Consider the following 15406-nt stretch of genomic DNA (forward strand, 5'->3'; position numbering starts at 1 on the left):
ACGTTTTTAAGCACACAGCAAGAACTGTCTGAGGCCATTTCTGTGTCTTCCCAAATAGTAACATACTATTCAAAGTAATGAGGTGAGGACCTCAAATTATAAAGTACTTTATAAAGAACTGAATATATATAAGGTGACGCTCTCCTTCTAAGGGATTTTTTTCAAAGAATACCTATGTAATCTACAAACATGTGTCTGTGTGTGTGTGTGTGTCTGTGTGTGAGCCCACATGGCATATAAATGGCATTATGTGTGTGTATATATAGACACACATTTCGCATAGGAATTACCTATAACTACAGAAAATTACTCGAAAAAAAAGAGGTAGAAACTATTGATTTTTAAGTAAAACTGCAATAAAATGCATATTCAGGCTGTTCTCAGCACCTTTATAAGAACTAGAAAATGGTATGCTGCACTGTGGGTCATTGCAGCCTTATTCCACAGGCGTGGCTTGGGAAACACAAACTGGAATTTAGCCCCCACCTGCTTCAATGGACACTGTCTTTATGCAGAGAACAACCTGCTCAACCAGACATGGGGACCCTATCACCCTCGCTTGTCCGAGAAAAGCAGTCTTTTCTCAAAGACCCACCACAGAGTAGTCCAGAGAAAAAAAACCTTTGGCCAGAACTTAAATCTCTCTGTATCTTTTTGCATATTATCCAAGGTAAATAAAGAAAAAAGAAATAGAAATACAGTAACCAGTTGATCTAAGAGAGGCAAAACCCTAAATTTTACTCATACAAAATTCTGGTCTATTTCTTTAATGAAAGCTTTCTGCTTGGACTCTAGGTATTTTCTCATCTAAAACGATTAAGACTGGGACACCTGGATGGCTCAGTGGTTGAGCGTCTGCCTTTGGCCCAGGGCTTGATCCTGGAGTCCAGGAGGGAGTCCCACATCGGGCTCCCTGCAGGGAGCCTGTTTCTCCCTCTGCCTAGGTCTCTGCCTCTCTCTCTCTCTCTCTTTGTGTCTCTCATGAATAAATATATAAGATCTTTTTTTTTATTGGAGTTAAATTTGCCAACATATATAAAATCTTAAAAAAAGAAAAAAACACATAAGACTGTCTTATTCGTTAAACTATTAATAGCTTTCCTTTATGAAGAATCTGTAATACTAAAACGAACTATTAGTTTAGACAAATCATTGGTTAAGTGGCTCATGTGTTTTGAACATTGGCCATTATTTGGGAGCATAGAAAGAACTAATGATATTTCCATTCATACACTTACACATTTATGTACTTCATCACAAATTTAATCAAAATCTATACCTCAATTGTCACTTCAACCTCAAGAAAGCCCACATTTTCCTATGAATCTTTTGCCAGTCCTTTTTATAGAATACTTAAATGCTGGGAAAAAATTAAACACATTGTTAAAATTCTTGATTAATTCAAGCACAAATGATATCTCAACATTGATATGACTCTACCTTATAATAATAAATAAATACCACCTTAATATCTCTCCAGAAATCTTAAAATAAATAAATAAATAAATAAATAGATAGATAGATAGATAGATAGATACCACCTTAAGATCTCTTCAGGCAAGTCTATAAGGCTAATCTGTATATATGAAGGAACACAAATGTACACTTCTAAGAAATTAAATACTCTACCTTAATGAGATTAGATCAACAAGCATCAATGGAGGCTGAATTTCTATTTATAATTAATACTTTAGCTACATCATTTTAAAAACAACCATTTTCCAGCTCAACTGAAGTCCAGTGTATCAGGTATAAAACATTAGAATTTGAAAAGCTGTATCAAAAGGCTTAAATTCCACAGGAATGTTCCTACTACAGAGCAAGGAGAATATAAATGTTCTCCTTCCACTGGAAATTTTAATTCTGATACTGTAAGCATCATTGTATCTACATGACAGGAGAGAATGCAGATCCAGAAATCACTCCACTTAAGAACACACATATGTAATCTGTTCTGTGTATCAACATTCACAGCCTACAATTTTACCAATTAACTAATGAGATCAGTTATAATCAATAATATTTATGAACTTAAAAAGAACTTTTGGTCATGCCCACCTTGGTGAAATCAATCAGGAATTAATATTAGATTAAATTGGTAGTTCATGAACTTCACATATTTCTTAAAAATTAAGATTGCTTTATAAAAAGACAAAGTCCCTCTAGAAAGCATGACTATAGAGAAAAAGTCCTCTTATACTCAAGAATGCAAATTAGTACAATACTGATAGACAGCAACTGACAATCCTATCAAAATTTTTTTTTAGATTTATTTATTTATTTTATGATAGACATAGAGAGAGAAAGAGGCAGAGACACAGGAGGAGGGAGAAGCAGGCTCCATGCCGGGAGCCCGACACGGGACTCGATCCTGGAACTCCAGGATCGTGCCCTGGGCCAAAGGAAGAGGGCCATAGGAGGGTCTGGGCCCTCCTATCAAAATTTAAATGCATTTGCCCATTGACTCAGAAATACTACTTCTAAGGATTTTTTCCTATGGATATACTTTACTTGCACCATGTTCAGAAGAACATACATGCAAGTTTACCCACTGGATCACTATCTGTAGAACAAAAACTTGGAAACATACTAGAACTACTTATTTGTACACTTTAAAAGAATGAGTATATTGGTATATAAATTTTATCTCAACTAAACGAAGAGATTAGAAACAACACAAGTGTTTCCACACAGAGAACAGTTAAATAAACTATGATACATCCACACAATGAGATACAACGCAACAGCAAACAAGAATGAGGAAGCTTCCCTGTTAGTGAAATAAAAAGTTCGCCAAAATATCTCAGGAAGTAAAAGGCAAGGACAAAATATCTGCTCATATGTGCATCCAGAACACATAAAAGATATGTGACAAATTACTGACATGGTTGCCTGCAGGCAGAGGTAGGAAATAACTAGACGGGGACATGGGTGAAACAAGACTATTCAAAATATTCTAGGTATATTGTTTTGATTCTAGAAGTGTGTAAACATACTGCCAATTCAACACATTACCTATTACTAACTCAAACATATTATCTACTAATTCTTAATGTAAAATTCATATAAAAATGCAGATGCCATGATATTTTACTTTTTTTTAGAAAATGTATGTTTTTGTGATATACAATAAAGTATTTGGGGGGAAACTATCATAGACCAGTACACTAAAGAATGTAGGGGGGTAAAAAACCAGAGCTCTGACAATTATCTTTGTGTCAAATGCCAAGTAGTCGGTAAACACACAAACATTAAAATGCACTCCTGAGTGGGGGTAGAAGGTGCTCGTGTTTGACTGTCAGATCTGGCTAACTGAGGCTCCTTGGCCTGATGTACAGATAAATCCACACAGCTGGGCCCTACCACACACCAGTCAGCTCGCACACTTCTTTGCTGTCACACCGGTGTCAAATACATCAAGCTGCTCACAAATGCTGCACAAAAGCCAGAGAGTGCAAGACCCAAGCTCTCCCACCTGGTAGAAGGAGCACATGAAGGCCCTTCCATGAGGACTATGCCCCATTTCCAGAGCTCTATCAAGGAAACAAAACACATACCTTAATGCCACTCAAAACCACAAAGGTTGAAGCTAGAGGTAGAACTTTCACCCTGAGCCTCTTGACTTGCTGTGAAAAGTTAAGCTATACCTGAGCTTGCAAATCTCATCAAACAGAGACATGGTTTGTGAATCATACAGTAATTACATAAAAAGATTAACCGGATTATGAACTCATAATATGCAGAGGTAGCTCACCTACAAATAAAGTATATTTTCTTCAGTCTCATCAGATTACATTGCTAACTACGCTTATCCTTTATCCATTTTTCATTTTCAACATAATTTTTAACCTATGAATCATATTTTGTCAGGTTCGATAAAAATCTAATTTTGTTCTCAGATACTTCTCAAGATGCAGTCCCAAGTAACAGCTTATGAATATTTAGTGTAAAAACAATCACCTGATCTTTGGAGGGTTTCAAGTAGTAAGTGGAAAAATTGACCTAGTCCTTAAGCCGGGCATTGAGAGAGTATGTAAAACCTCCCTGAGGAAGATACATCAAACTAACGCCACAAAGACGAATAAAAACTAGCTAAGCCAAAAGTAGTATAAATAAATATTTCATATACCCATATGCCATATTTGCTTTTAATGAAAGGAAAAACAACGTACTTTAACCACTTTAAGAAACTTAGTATTCACTTTCCCCTGCTCGCTGAAAATAATGACATGGCAAAAATAAAGAGAATTTAGAGGAAAGAGTAGAATTTGAGTCCAGACTCATCACTTCCCACATGTGGTACACCCAAATCGACCTCTCTGGATTTCAGTGTACTCATCTGTAAAAGACTGTTTCATAGAGTCTCACGAAGATGAAATAAAATCAGTTACAGTTTACTCATCTCTAAAACACTGTCATGTTTTGTGTGTTATGAGAATGAAATAAAATCAGTTACATATATTAGTGCATTTTACAAATAATAACCTATACAGATATTAAGGAAATGACATTCAAATAGAGGGTGGGGTCTATATAACAAAGCATGAGCTAAAAAGCCAAAAGTTAGTTCTATTATCAGTCCTATCCATCTAGATATACTATTTGGAACTAGTCTCTTATCTCCATGTGACGTGTAATGAGTAACACATATAGAAATCTAAGAATAGTACCCTAGCACATAAAAAAACCCTCAATATACTTTAGCAACCACTTATTATTTTTTCTCCCTTATTCTGGGAAATTAGTTTTATTTACTAGTTATGAATTATCTATAAAAGAATCTATGCATAACCCACCAAATTATACTTTATGCCATAAATTTTTTTATGCCATAAATTAATACTACATGAGAAATTCAGATATTAATTTACATGGGTGAACTACAGCAGAAACATATAAAAGCTCTCCATAAAATTTTATATATAAAAAATGCCTCAATTAGTTACACTGATAAAAATAAAAATTATTGTAAAATTTTAGAACAGATGAAGAAACAAAAACGCATCCAGTGATACAAGGTGACCAGCAGGAGATTATGTAGCTGGTCATGGGAAAATCTCAACTCATATTCTCATTTCCCAAGTACAAGGTCATTTCCACTATACTCCATCACTCTAATGAAGAGGCAACAGAAATTTTATCTTTTAACAACTGTTCAATTTTTACCTTAAAAAGTAAATATAGGGATCCCTGGATGGCGCAGCTGTTTGGCGCCTGCCTTTGGCCCAGGGCGCGATCCTGGAGACCCAGGATTGAATCCTACATCGGGCTCCTGGTGCATGGAGCCTGCTTCTCCCTCTGCCTATGTCTCTGCCTCTTTCTCTTTCTCCCTCTGTGACTATCATAAATTAAAAAAAAAAAAAAAAGTAAATATAAATACAAAAATCTTAAATGATTTTAATTAAAAGCAATCCTATTTTTTAAATTTAACACATACGCTTATACCACTAATTCTGGACACCCAAGTCTTGGTTGCTTTGGTAGCTCTACAATGCTTTCAAGAACTTCTTTTAAGAAATTTACTTCACCGGGCAGCCCCGGTGACGCAGCGGTTTAGCGCCACCTGCAGCCTGGGGTGTGATCCTGGAGACTGGGGATCGAGTCCCACATCCGGCTTCCTGCATGGAGCATGCTTCTCCCTCTGCCTGTGTCTCTGCCTCTCTCTCGCTCTCTCTGAATGAATGAATAAATAAATCTTTAAAAAAAAAAAAAAGAAATTTACTTCACATTTCTTACTGTTTCCAATAATGGGAAACTACACTGTTGCAGACCACAAATTCAGCCAGAGTAAAAAAAAAAAATCTCATAATCCACAAAACATCAAGAAAAATTCTCAGTTTTTTACCTCAGTAGTAACACAAAAGTAGCCCTAGATTGTTGCTCCACTCTTTCCTACAAATCTTAAACCAAGACTAAAAGGATTAGGGGAGCCTGGGTGGCTCAGTAAATTAAGCATCTGCCTTTGGCTCGGGTCAGGATTCCAGGGTCCTGGGATCAAGCTCCTCATCATCTAGCTACTTCTCCCTTTGCCCCTCCCCCTGCTTATGCTCTCGCACTCTCTCTCTCTCTCTCTCTCTTTCTCTCTCAAATAAATAAAATCTTAAAAAAAAAAAAGACTAAAATGATCAAATTGTTTCCAATTAAAAACTATAACCTTGGAAAGCAAGATAAGACTACAAGGCAAAGTAATGGAGAGAAAAATCAATCAATTGAAACTGGCTGCAAAATGGTACAAATAACAGAAGTACATTTTAAAAAGTAAGGGGATGTGGATTATTCAGTTAGTTAAGCATCTGACTCTTGATTTCATGTCAGGTTGTGATACAGAGCCCTGCATCAGGCTCCATGCTCAATGCATATCTGCTTGAAGATACTCTCCACACCCTCTCCTGGTGCCCCTCATGCCCTGACAAATAAATAAGTCTTTTAAAAATAATAAATAAATAAAAATTAAAAAGTGACATTAACTGTGATTCACAAATTCAATAGACTGAATATGGTAAGTAGAGGAACAGAAGAAATAAAGAAAATTAAATCATGCATCTAGACAAGAAAACCTCAATGGCTGAGATGAAATGCAAATAGGATAGGATTCAAAAGAGATTATACATCTTAGAAGAAAAGAACAGTGAACATGAAAACATATCAATGGAAATTATCCAAGAGGAAACACAGGTTAAAAAAAAAAACAAAAAACATTAACAGAGCATTAGTGAGCTGTGAGAGGACTTTAACCACTGAAATGCATATAATTAGAGTCACCAAAAAATAAGGGAATGGGGAAAAAGAAAAAGAACTGGCAAAAAATTTTCCAGATTTGATAAAACTGTATAATTTTCCAAATTTGATGAAAACTATAAATCCACAGATTCAAGATAGATATTCACAGAACCGCAAGCATGAAAAACATAAGGAAATAACACTAAAGCACAATATAATCAGGTTATTTAAAATCAATGAAAACAGAAAATCTTAAAAGCAGAGAAAAAGAAACAGTATATATAAAAAAAAACAAATCATTACATAGTACACACACAGAAACAAATCATTACATGAAATATCTTGGAACAATGCTAGCCAGGAGACAGTGAAAAAATTTTTTCAAAGAACTGAGAAAAATATTTGTCAACTAGGTTTCTACACTAAGCTAAAATGTCTTTCAAAATCAAAGGCAAAACAAACATGTTTGCAGTTACAGAAAAATAAAAATAATATCAGCAAAGCTTCACTGTAAGAAATGATAAAGAAAGACTTCCAAGCAGAAAAAAAGACACTAGGTAGAAACTGGAGTTTACACAAAGGAAGAAAGAAAATCAAAAATAGTAACTTCACTGGAAATATACAAGACTTTATCCTTACTATTTAAATCTTTATGAAAGATAGCTATTTAAAGCAAAAATAATAGTACATTGTGGGGTTTATTATGTATGTAGAAGTGAAACACATTGCAACAATCCCATAATGGTCAAAGAGAAATGAAAGTATATTGTTATACGATTCTTAAATTACATTTGAAGTGCAATAGTACTACTTAAAGAAATATCCTAGATAAAGATAGATGCTAGAAACACTAAAACATCCATAAAATAGTAACAGAGAGTTACAGGTAATAAACCAATGTGGGAGATAAAATAGAATTATGAAAAATCAATCCAAAAAGGGAGAAATGGAAAAAAAGAGAAGAGTAGATGGTAAAACGGTAGAATTAACCCCAACCACATAACAATCACATTACATATAAACAGTCTAAACAATTCAATTAAAAGGAAGAGACTACCAGATTACATTTTAAAAAATCAATATCCAATTATCTGCTGCCTATAATAAATCGACTTCAAATAAAGAAACAAATGGGTTAAAAGTTAAAGGATGGATACAATAATATGACTGTAGTTAATGCTACAAAACTATACACTCAAAAAAGGTTACAATACTAAATCTTATGTTACACATATTTTGTGACAATAAAAAGTGATTTAAGAAAGTAAGAGTGGAAAACAATATTTACCACAGTAGTACTAATCAAAAGGAAGTTCAAGAAGTTATATTGATACCAAATAAAATGAGTTTCAGAGCAAAGAAAATTTTAAGAGGTAAAGTGAGTCATGTCATGATAAAGGAGTCAATTCATCAAGAGACCAGAGTAATCTTAAATATCTATGCAACTAACAACAGATCTACAAAATACATGCAGAGAAAACTGATAGAACAGCAAACAGAAATAGAGGATTCCACAATTACAGTCAAAGATTTAAATATTCTTCTCTCAGTAACTGGTGGAACAAACAGAACATTCAGAAAGAACAGAAGACTAGAACAACACTATAAACCAACTTAACCTAACTGATATTTATATAACTTAACCAAACAATGACAACACACACATTTGTCTCAAATGCACACAGAACATACTGCAACATAGACATATCTAGATATCAATATATTTCTTAAAATTCAGATCATTAAAAATATGTTCACTGAGGGAGAATGATGTCAGAAACATAGTTGAGTAAGACATCACTCAACTGTATGCCCCCACAACAAAAACAATTTGGTATCCATCCACAGACATAAGTGCCTTATGTGGGAGCTCTAGGATCCAGGACCATATATTAAGGGATCATGGAGGCGTCTCACCCACCTGGTAGCAACTAACAGGCATACAGACCTGGGTCCACTGCAGACCCCAAACTGGCCCATGAATAGGCTCCAGCCCTGTCTAAGCCAAGGTCCAGGAAGCCCTGAGGAACACTGATTTAGATGATTATCCATGGACTAGAGGGCCTTTGGGGAAGTATCAGAGTCCAGTGGAGAAGCTCCAGCACACCATGGGAGCAAGAAAAATCCATGACCAGACATGTTGGAAGAATAAGAGGAATGATTTGATGTTACCCATGTTACTTCTCCTACAAGGGGGCACAGGTCAGTGCACAGAGTACTCAGTACCCTTCTTAGCCCATGATTTCTCCTATGGTGAAAAGTGAAACTGTGTGAGTGAGCAGCCAGCTTCCATATCTGTATGGGATGCTGCCAAAGAGGACCATTTCTCTCTCATCCCACTAAGAGTACCAAGTTATGAGCTTTACAACTGGGACATAGTGACTGGCTAGGAGAACAATAGCCAAGGCTTAAAATATACATATTAAAGGGACAAATATCCTATTAACCATACCATGGACTTGATTAGAAGGCCAACTCACAAGGGGTGGGTCACCCTACCCATTGGTCTGATCCTTCCAACTGGCCCACAGGCACCCAGTGCTCCACAGTTCTCACCCACAAACCCCCTTCTGCTGCAGGTAGGCAGTTGATGAAAGCAAGCTTTTTTAGACAGCTAGTGAGCAAGCACAGAAAACCGTTTTGAATCTGTGGATCAAGGACAGACCACAAACCTGAGCATTTAACAGTGCCCTTGGAAAAGCAAAAGGCAAGTTGTCAGTACTCAGTCGTGCTTTGCAGGACTGAGAGAAGACATATAAACTTAAGAATTCTGACACAAGAGGGAGCAGGAAGTGTAGAAGAGGGATATCCATATATTTGAGAAAGCCTCAAAATCCCTAGTAGGGCTGACAAAAGGATTTCTCTCTGGAAGTCAGTCAGTAAAGACTGGAGGAGCCAGCAATGCAAAACTTTAAGGAATATGAAAAAAATCAGGGCATTGTGATACTATCAAAGAATTGTAATAATTTTCTGGTAACCAACTCTAAAGCCATAGAGATCTGTGAATTGCCCAGTAAAGAATTCAAAATAGATGTTTTAAGAAAGCTCAATAAGCTATGAGAATACACAAAAAGACAACTGAATGAAATCAGGAAAACAATACATGAACAAAATTAGAAGTTAAACAAAGAGACAGAAATGATACAGAATCAAACACTGAATGAAATAAAAAATACAATAGTACGAACAGCAGAATGGGTCAAGCAGAATGGGTCAAGCAGAATTACTGGGAGTAATTCCATGTGAAAAAAAAACAGGACCTCTGAAACTACCCAAGTAAAGGAAAACAAAAGTGAGGAAAACCTACGTGAACTATGAGATACCACCAAGAGAAGCAGAATATGAACTACTGGAGTCTAAGGAGGCAAAAAGAGAGAGAGGTAGAAAACATATTCCAAAAATAAAGTCTGAGAATTTCCCAAATCTGGGGAAGGATTTGGCAATCCAAATTCACAATGCCCTTACCATACTCAAACAGATTCAACTCAAAAAGTTCTAACTCAAGACACATTATAATAAAATTGTCAAAAATCAAAGACAAAGAGAAAATCTTAAAGCAGCAAGAGAAGTTTGTCACCCACAAAGGAACTCTGATAAGGTTAGAGTGAATTTCTCAGCAGAAACCTCACACACCAAGAAAAAGTGGGATGATATACTCAAGGTGCTGGGGGAAAAAAATGGCAACCAAAAGTACCAAAAATACTTTATCTAGCAAAGCTGTCCTTTAAAAATCAAGGAAAAATGAAGACTTTTTCAGATAAAATCTGACTTCAACCCTATTAGCTATGACTTACAAGAAATGCTAAATAAAAAATTCTCCAAGCTGAAATGAAAGGATACTATTTATTCCAAAGGATGAATATATATAACATACAGTTAAAGTACACAGTAAACTTCAGAACTCTATTAGAGTTATACTGTAATATTGTGATGTGCTAACTAGTAAAAAGATTAAAAGACAAAAGCATTAAAGTAACTACAGCTATAATAATTTATTAATGTATATACAATATAAAAAGACATAAAAAACATAAAAGAGAATAAAAGGGCAGAGTTTATGGAGCATCTGGCTGGCTCAGTTGGTAGAGCACGTGACTCCTGATCTCAGGGTTGTGAGTTCAAGCCCCACAACGGTTGTGAAGATTAAAAATAAAATATTAAAAAAAATAATAAAGGATAGAGTTTTTGTATGCAGGTAGAGTTAAGTTGTGATCAGCATAAAACAGTCTGCTATATGTATAAAATCTTTTATGGAAGCCTCATGGAACCATAAAGCCAAAACTTATATAGTAGATACACAAACATAAAGAGAAAGAAATCAAAGCACACCACTATAAAAAATCATCAATGCACAAAGGAAGACACTAAGAGAGGAAGAAAGGAAAAGGGAACTGCAAGATAACCAAAACACTATTGATATGTGTTAATGATATGGCATTAATAGTAAGCCCTTTCCTATTGATAATTATTCTAAATGTTAATGGATTAAATTCTCCAAACAAAAGACGTAGAGTGGCTAAATGGATTTTTTTTTTTTTTTAAAGACCCAAGTATGAAGAGACTCAATTAAAATCTATTGACACAAAAAGGCTCAAGGTAAAGGACTGGAAAAAGACCATGCAAGGTGGAAACCAAAAATGAAAAGTGGTAGCTATACATATATAAAATAGACTTTAATTCAACTTTAACAAGAGACAAAGAAGGTCATTATATAATGACAGAAGGATCAACTCATCAAGAGAATATAACAATTTTAAGTATGCACACACCCAACACTGGAGCAAATACTATTAAACAAATACTAAAAGATCTTAAGAGAGAAACAGACAGCAATATAATAATAGTAGGGGAATTCAATACCCCATTCTCAACAATGGATAAATCATCCTGATAGAAAATCAATATGGAAACATTAAACTTGAACTGTACTTTAGACCCAATGGACCTAACAGACATATATAGAACATTCCATCCAACAGCAGCAAAATACACATTCTTCTTAAGCACAAACATTCCCTAGGTCAGATCCTATGTTAGGCAACAAAACAAGTCTTAGCTAATTAAAAAAACAGAAACAAACAAAAAAAACAAGAAGCAAAACACAACACAACAAAACAAACAAAAACCTGAAATGGTGCCAAGTATTTTCTTAACCAGAATGGTATGAAACTAGAAATCAGTAACAGAAGGAAAGCTGAAAAATCCACAAATATGAGCAAACTAAATGATACACTCTTGAACAACCAACAGGTCAAAGAAGATATCAAAAGAATAATTTTAAAATATCTTGAAACAAACAAAAATGGAAACAACGTATCAAAACTTATGGGATGCAATGAAAGCAGTTCTGAGAAGAAAATGTATAGGTATAAATGCTTAAGTTAAGAAAACAGGAGATCTACAATATGCAACCTAACTTTAAACCTCAAGGAACTAGATCAAAAGAACAAACTAAGGCCATGTTTGCAGGAAATAACCAAAAGCAGGATGGAAGGAAATGAAACGGAGTCCAAAAAAAAAAAAATGGAAAAGAACAAAAAAATTAACAACTCTGGTTATTTTTTTAAGGATAAGCAAAATGGACAAACCCTTAGCTCACCAGCTAGAAAAAAGAGAGAAGATTCAACTAAACACAATCAGAAATGAAAGAGGAGACATTACAACTGATGCCACAGAAATGGAAAGGATTATAAGAACAATTATATACCAATAAATTGAATAATCTAGAAGACATGGATAAAATCCTAGAAAGCAGTTACCTACTGAGACTGAATCATGAAGAAATAGAAACTCTAAACATAACAGTAACAAGTAAAAAGATTCGATGAGTAATCAAAAATTTCCCAACAAAGAAAAGCCCAGGACCTAATGGTTTCACTGGTTAATCTACCAAACATTTAAAGAAGAATTAATGCAAATCCTGCTCAGACTTTTCCAAAATGTTAAAAAGAAAGGAACACTCCCAAAGTCATTTTACACAGCCAGCACTGCCCTGATACCAAAGCCCAGTAGTGATACAAGAAAAAAAAAAACAAAAAACAACACTACCAGCCAATATTTCTTTTTTAATGTTTGATGCAGAAAATCTCTCGGGTCAGGCAGGTGTACCTTTCCTTTTTCTTTTTAAAGATCTTATTTATTCATGTGACACACAGACAGAGGCAGAGAGATAGGCAGAGGGAGAAGCAGGCTCCCGGTAGGGAGCCTGATGTGGGACCCAATCTCAAGACCCCAGGATCACAACCTGAGCCAAAGGCAGACACTCAACCAGTGAGCCACCCAGGCATCCCAACAGGCCAATATTCCTGATAGAAATAAAAACAATTCTTTTTTTTTTAAAGATTTATTTATTTATTCTTGATAGACACAGAGAGAGAGAGAGAGAGAGGCAGAGACACAGGAGGAGGGAGAAGCAGGCTCCACGCCGGGAGCCCAACGGGGGACTCGATCCAGGAACCCCAGGATGCACCCCGGGCCAAAGGCAGGCTCCAAACCACTGAGCCACCCAGGGATCCCCTAAAAACAATTCTCAATAAAATATTAGCAAACCAAACTCAACAGCATAGTAAAAGGATCATACACCATAATCAAGGGGTATTTATACCTGGATATGCAAGGATATTCAATATACATAAATTAATAAGTGTAGTAGACCGCATTAATAAAATGTAAGGTAAAAATCATATGATCATCTCAATGTTTTTAAAAAAACATTTGATGAAATACACCATTCTTGGCACGATTAAAAATTATCTTAAAAATCTGGTATAAAAACATTTGGCATAGAAAAAAATGTATCACAACATAATAAGGGCCATATAGGACAAGCCCACAGCTAACATCATACTTAATAAAGAAAGGTTCAAAGCTTTTCTTCTAAAAAAAAAAAAAAGAGAGAGAGGTGCCTATTCTCACAACTCCTATTCAACATATTACTAGAAATCCTAGCCAAAGCAATTAGGCAAGAAAAAGAAATAAAAGACATCCAAATCTAAAGGGAAGAAGCAGGGATGCCTAGGTGGCATAGTCAGTTAAATATCTGACTCTTGGTTTCAGCTCAGGTTGTGATCTCAGGGTGGTGAGATCAAGCTCCACATCAGGCTCTGTGCTCAGTGTAGAGTCTGCTTGAGACTCTCTCACCCTCTCCCTCTGCTCCCCCCCTGCTTGCTCACTCTCTCTCAAATAAATAAATAAATCTTAAAAAAAAAAAAAAAGTAAGAGGCAAAATTGTCTCTGGTTGCAGGTGACAGGACCTTATCTACAGGAAGATCCTAAATACGCCACCAAAAAACTGTTAGAATAAAAAAACTCTGTAAAGTTACAGAATACAAAATCAACACACAAAAATCTGTTCCACTTTTCTACACTAACAATGAACTATTTGGATAAACACCTCTATTGATAATGTCATAAATAATAAAATTAAACTAATAAAAGATGAATTTATAAGACTTTGATAAAATAAAATGAAGACAAATGAAAAGTATCCTATGTTCATGGATTAGAAGAATTAATATTGCTAAAATGTGCATACTACCCAAAGCCATCTATACATTCAATGCAATCTCTACCAAAACTCCAATGGCTTTTTTCACAACAACAACAAAAAATCCAAAACTTACAGGGAACCACAAAAGACTCCCAAATAGCCAAAACATTCCTGAGAAAGAACAAAGTTGGGAATTTCAGATTTCCTGATTTCAAACTATACTACAATGCTATAGTAATAAGAACACTATGTTACTGGCATAAAAATCAGACATAGAGGGCATTGGAACAGAATCAACAGCCCAGAAATAAACTCTCCTATATGTGGTCATTTAATACTTGACAAAGTAGCCAAGAATACTCAATGGGGAAAGAAGAGTCACTTCAATTAATGGTATGGGGAAAACAGGATAATCACATGCAGAGAATGGAATTGGACCCCTACATTACCAAGTCATAAAAATTAACTCAAAATGGATTGAAGACTTAAACATAAGACTTGAAATCATAGGGATGCCTGGGTGGCTCAGCGGTTGAGCATCTGCCTTTGGCCCAGGGCGTGATCCTGGAGTCCTGGTATCGAGTCTCACATCAGGCTCCCTGCATGAAGCCTACTTCTCTCTCTGCCTATGTCTCTGACTTTCTCTCTCTGCGTCTCTCATGAATAAATAAATAAAATATTTTTTTAAAAAAAAGACTTGAAATCATAAAACTCCTAGAAGAAAAATTAGGGGATCTTGACATTGATCTTGGCAATTATTTTGACATGAAAAGAAAGCACAAGCAACAAAAGCAAAAATACATAAATGGGACTATATTAAACTAAAAAGCTTCTGCAAAGCAAATGAAACAAACAAAATAAAAAGTCAATCTATAGAATGGAAAAAAATATTTGTAAACCAGCTCTCTGATAAGGAGTTATTATCCATAGTATATAAGGTAAAAAAAATTTTAATTAATTTAAAAAAACAAAGTATATAAGGTACTCATACAACCCAGTAGCAAAATAAAATAAAAAAAAAAAATCTGATTTTTAAAAAGGCAGAGAACCTGAATAGATATTTTTCTAAGGAAGACATGAAAATCATCAAGGGGAAATAAAAAGGTGTCCAACATCACTAATAATCACGAAAATGCAAATCAAATCCACAGTAAGGTATCATCTCATAGCTGTTAGAATGGCTATTATCAAAAAGAG

The 15406-nt window shown here is 35.1% G+C and overlaps 1 protein-coding gene across 2 annotated transcripts in view; it reads right to left on the bottom strand.

The window, feature by feature from the left end:
• Positions 1–15406, bottom strand: part of FTO (FTO alpha-ketoglutarate dependent dioxygenase) — a 378983-nt gene that overhangs the window by 271358 nt on the left and 92219 nt on the right. The gene's annotated exons all lie outside the window — the stretch shown is intronic.

Source organism: Vulpes vulpes, chromosome 2 (genome assembly GCF_048418805.1).
Source record: "Vulpes vulpes isolate BD-2025 chromosome 2, VulVul3, whole genome shotgun sequence".
Taxonomy (NCBI): domain Eukaryota; kingdom Metazoa; phylum Chordata; class Mammalia; order Carnivora; family Canidae; genus Vulpes; species Vulpes vulpes.